Raw genomic sequence first — 5,035 nt, 5'->3', positions numbered from 1 at the left:
TTTGCTTTATTTTTATGTTCCAGAATCTATGATGGGTCAGATAAAGCGTGGGCGTGTGGTGGTACAGTGAACACCACACACACACACACCCAGTCATGCCCCCACCCACCCCGGTTGCCGTGGATACAACTACATGTAAACCATGTACAGGTCTATACCGTCTAACACTTAGCCTAATATAGCTATAATAAGTATACACAAATAAAGAACAGTTTAAGGACTGCTTTCAGGCTGTATTTTTAGATCTATAAGGGCTCCCTTTTATCTTAAGTGTCTCAGCCCCCAACACCCAACTCTTAATCTAAGCTTGAATGTTTAGATATTCAACGATAATAATTTTAACAATTTTCTCAAAACGCACGTGAACTTGGTGCCAAAAGGTAGATTTGTATTTACTAAAATAGGTTCAATCAACTCTGAGAGAACCAATAAGATGATATCAGTTAATTACTATATTCGGATGTCCTCACCTGCGACAACGTTTTATTGATATAATCATGCCTTTGCCTTAAATAGCGCAAATTGAATCAACCATTTTCATTGATACATTGATAGCCTTTGCTTTAAATAGCACAAACTGATTAAAAAGTTACACACGAGAGCCTTATCAAATTAGAAACAAATAAACTTGATTTATAAGCATGTTTGCCCGGTTCAACAGTGATTCAAAGGCAATACAAGTACCTTCCGATTTGTGGCAGTTGCAGAGCCATTCGTAAGAAGAGACTGTTCACTATTGGACCTGGAATTTGTATATTACAATAGCATTTTGAGTCAAACTAAGGAGACGTGAAAATGTAAATATATCAACATGAAGACAGAAGACATTTTTTGGAGTTTTGTTATTTTTCCTATTACATCTTTCTGTTGTACACTATTATATATTTTTGAGAGCATAAGGTGCTATGCCACTTATTAATTTCATGTTCTTGTTTGTTATCATATCTGAAGACTTATACATTTTATATATTATTTAAAACAAAAACAACCCATCAAACAAACGATTTATATATATGAAACTAATAGAATGACCAGTTAAGCTGGTTAACTTCTGCTGTGAATTAAGATGTTTCAATTCTAATACTTTTACCAGATTTGACAGTTACAACCAATGACACTATTGCCTTCATTACCAGTAGTACTAACAACTCTATTGCTAAGCATGGTTTCTATTACTGTTGGTATTTTCAGAAGCAAACGTTTCAGGGCAATGGCTTTAAAACTAGTCGTTTAATTAAAATAAGAGACATATGTAAAACTACATATACGCATTTATGGCCAGCCAGTTTTATGGATGCCTGGATGCAGTGCGGGGACACATTTAATCTTTTGTAAAATTTCAGTGTCATTACATGATACTGTTGAAGTGCGATGATATCTCATGTGATCTGAGGACAAAGATGTGGCAACTTTTATGGTATGTGTAAGGAGAAAAGGATTAATAATAACGAAAGAGAAAGCGTACAGAAAACATCTTTTGAGGAATGTAATCGAATATAATGCAAGGAAAAAAGGATGAATGCCCAATATGTACAAAAATTAAATCAATGATAGAAGGGAAGAAGTAAATGATGCAATGGAAAGTGCATACGTTTCACAAAAACACGAAAAGTAAAAGCACTGGAAAAATCGTGCAAAGAAAATAAATGGGAAAAACTTGCCCCACATTAGCCAGTTGAGCCACTTAAGGACAGATGAGACATTTGGGGGACAAGGGGAAATCCTAAATAAAATTGGTCCACACGTTTGACATGGGAATGGATTTATGGGGACAAAAGTGTTTATAGTGAAAAATGTGTTTATAGTTACAAAAGTGTTTATAGTTACAAAAGTGCTTATGGAGACAAAATTATTTATGATGGGTCAGAAGGGTTTATAGGGTCAAATGGAAGGGATAATGGGTAAGGATTTCAAGTTTTAATGGTCAGCAGAAACAAACAAGCAAACACTCAAACGCAGACAAACAACACTGAGACAGAACACACATTTTTGGCAATCATCGATTAGTATCTTTTCTAGAGAGCGGATGACCCTGTTGTGTTGACATTCGAAATACAATGTTCATTAGTATCTTTTCTAGAGAGCGGAGGACCCTGTTGTGTTAACATTCGAAATACAATGTTCATTAGTATCTTTTCTAGAGAGCGGAGGACTCTGTTGTGACGACATTCGAAATATAATGTTCATTAGTATCTTTTCTAGAGAGCAGAGGACCCTGTTGTGTTGACATTCGAAATACAATGTTCATTAGTATCTTTTCTAGAGAGCGGAGGACCCTGTTGTGACGACATTCGAAATACAATGTTCATTAGTATCTTTTCTAGAGAGCGGAGGACCCTGTTGTGTTGACATTCGAAATACAATGTTCATTAGTATCTTTTCTGGAGAGCGGAGGACCCTGTTGTGTTGACATTCGAAATACAATATTCATGTGTCATATCTGTATTTTTTAACTAGGTCATGAGTAAAACAGGAGACTAAATGTTGTTTTTGTTCTGGCCATCTCATCATCAGGTGGTCTCTTTGTCTTTTTCTTCTGAATTATCTTTTCTCTTCTTTTTCTGGCTCATCGTCACGCACATTCACATATTCTATCTCCAAAGATTGTTCGTATTCTATATTTGTTTCTAATAGTCTCATATCATTTGTCTCCAACTTTTATTTCCAGCATATTGGCAAATTCTGCATACAAGATGAAGTTGACCCGATTTTATAGGGTGAAAATGTCCCTTATCGCGGCCTTGGTTAGGAACGAAATCAAAGGTCCACAAAACACAACCTCCTGTATAATCATCGTACGAAATGCCGTGGCTGCTGTTGGCACCTAACTCTCTGGTGACTTCATACAGAGACAAGTAGCATCTAAAGTAATGTTTCTGGGTTAGGTTCGGAGGGTCTGGTACACAAACTCTGACCATCTCTAGAGATGTCTATCTTAAACACTTTCAAGTGTTGAAACTCGAAAGGATTTTGATCGATGGCTCCGGTGATGGCTGCATGTCAATGAGTAAACGTTTTGGTCACTGTCCTTGGAAAAGGTGATCTTCTATCATGGATCGGAATCAATAGGCAGTGGTAAAGGTTTTCACTTTCGTTCGTCGTATCGGACACTTTGCTGTCACTCTGCTCTATTTTGCTAACACTTCTTCACGGCGAACGTAGAGTTGGTTATTTCGATGACTGGTTTGTACTCGTTAGCATTAACCATCAAATGGAAAAAGGTACTGTTTCGACTCAATATCAGGCGGACATCCACTCCGTTCAGAAGAAACTTATCTTGCAGCCACATATCCAAATGCAAATGATCAATTACTAATGTACTGCGCGCTACTTCGATTTTGTTTCGACGGTCGTTACATACCACAATGTAAGAAACGTCTGCTTCTGTTAAGTCTCAGTCATTGAGGACCTCCATGGTGTCAGGTTTCCATGCCACGAAAGCATCCATATGTGTGTTCCTGACTTCTTTCCATATGTCAAAAGATATTCTAAGTACGCTCGGTAGGGGTAGGGGTAAGTATTCATGCTGCTGCTGACCAGTTATTCAAGTACAAAACCACTTTGCTGAATAATCAATGCTATATTGTTGAGGGAGCTACTCTGGCATCGGCAAATGGAGCGGTGTTGCCTATTTTGAGAACCTTTTCTTTCATTTACATGCAACTGTTATTCAGATCGATGTAATCTTCGGTCTGTCCTTTGATTTCAAATTTGATAAGGGCAGATGTTGTCCTTGCTGTGGCGTGGAAGAGGAAAGAATGCTATGAACAACACGGCGTGCAGCGCATTTATAGGATCTCCCTGCGAGCCAAATTTGAAGCAACATATTTTTGCCTGCTCTCATAAAGGCTTCTTTGGGACTTTCTTTGTCAATGATATCATCATTTAGGAGAAATTATTTTCCTTGCGTCAAAGTGGCATCTTGCAAAGGGGGGGGGGACATAGTACAAAAAGCGGTTTTGAGCGTATCTGCTAAAACAAAAAAAACAATCCTTGCACTTGATCGTTCAGGATTTCGACCTCGAAAGCGATTTAAACTTAGGTGATATTTATGAATTGCGTGTGATGAATGGTTTCTACCAAAGTTACTTCCAAATGTGTTTCGTGATCCAGTGGTGTGGCATGATGTAATTTGGCTGTGAAACATATAAGGTGTTGTTGGGAAATACATCCATAGAACTGCCACTGGGACAAGTTAAATAAAATTGGTTATTCATAATTCAATGGTTCTACTTTCCGAGGAGTCAATCGATGTCAAAGGGGTTTCCAAATGTTCCAAAAGAGGGCAGTTGACGTTGTTCTGGTGGTGAAAGGTGTTGGATGTTGATCCCAGTTGAATATTGTGATTGTGATTGGGAAGTTGATAACTGATGCAACTGCTGAGTAAAATGGTCCACAATTGTTTGTCGCCTTGTTGAAAACTCAAATTGGCGATATACCACAAAGATTTGGCAGAAACAGACGATTTGCGTTGTGGCACACGTTCTCCACACCTCACCCACAAGGGTTGCTTTAGTAGATCTTTAAGAGAAGACTTTCAAGAGAAGAAGGAGTGGTCGTTGTTGTATTTAACAGCATGACGGTTACTTTGTTTTATAGTCGATGATTTGCGGAGCGGCAATCCAAGAATGAAAACTCGGTGGATGTCCTTTCCAAAGCACTTTCACTTCTTCAACTCGGCATTGGCCTGCTTTACCTGTTCTTCGATAGATATTGTTTTCGATATCGTACATGTCGCCCTACTCTTTGGTCACTCATTGTAGCTCGGGTAAGTAGAAAGTTCCTTTTAACACTTCACCGTTCATGTCTTCCAATTTATAGACGGGAGGATGGTGGACACGTACTCATCCTGTGAGACGAAACGGGTTTTCCAGTTACGTAAATAATCTTTGTTAAAGATGCATTTATTTCTTCCAATGAACACCCAATCTCTACACATCCAATGCTCCGATGGTACGACTCATTGCAAGTCTTGACCAGATACGATAACACGTCCATGTACATGAGCGTGTGTTGATGCAAAATATTTCCCATC

This window comes from Sinohyriopsis cumingii, chromosome 1 (genome assembly GCF_028554795.1).
Source record: "Sinohyriopsis cumingii isolate HCF-2022 chromosome 1, ASM2855479v2, whole genome shotgun sequence".
In the NCBI taxonomy this organism is placed as follows: domain Eukaryota; kingdom Metazoa; phylum Mollusca; class Bivalvia; order Unionida; family Unionidae; genus Sinohyriopsis; species Sinohyriopsis cumingii.
Note: the sequence above shows the minus strand (reverse complement) of the source record.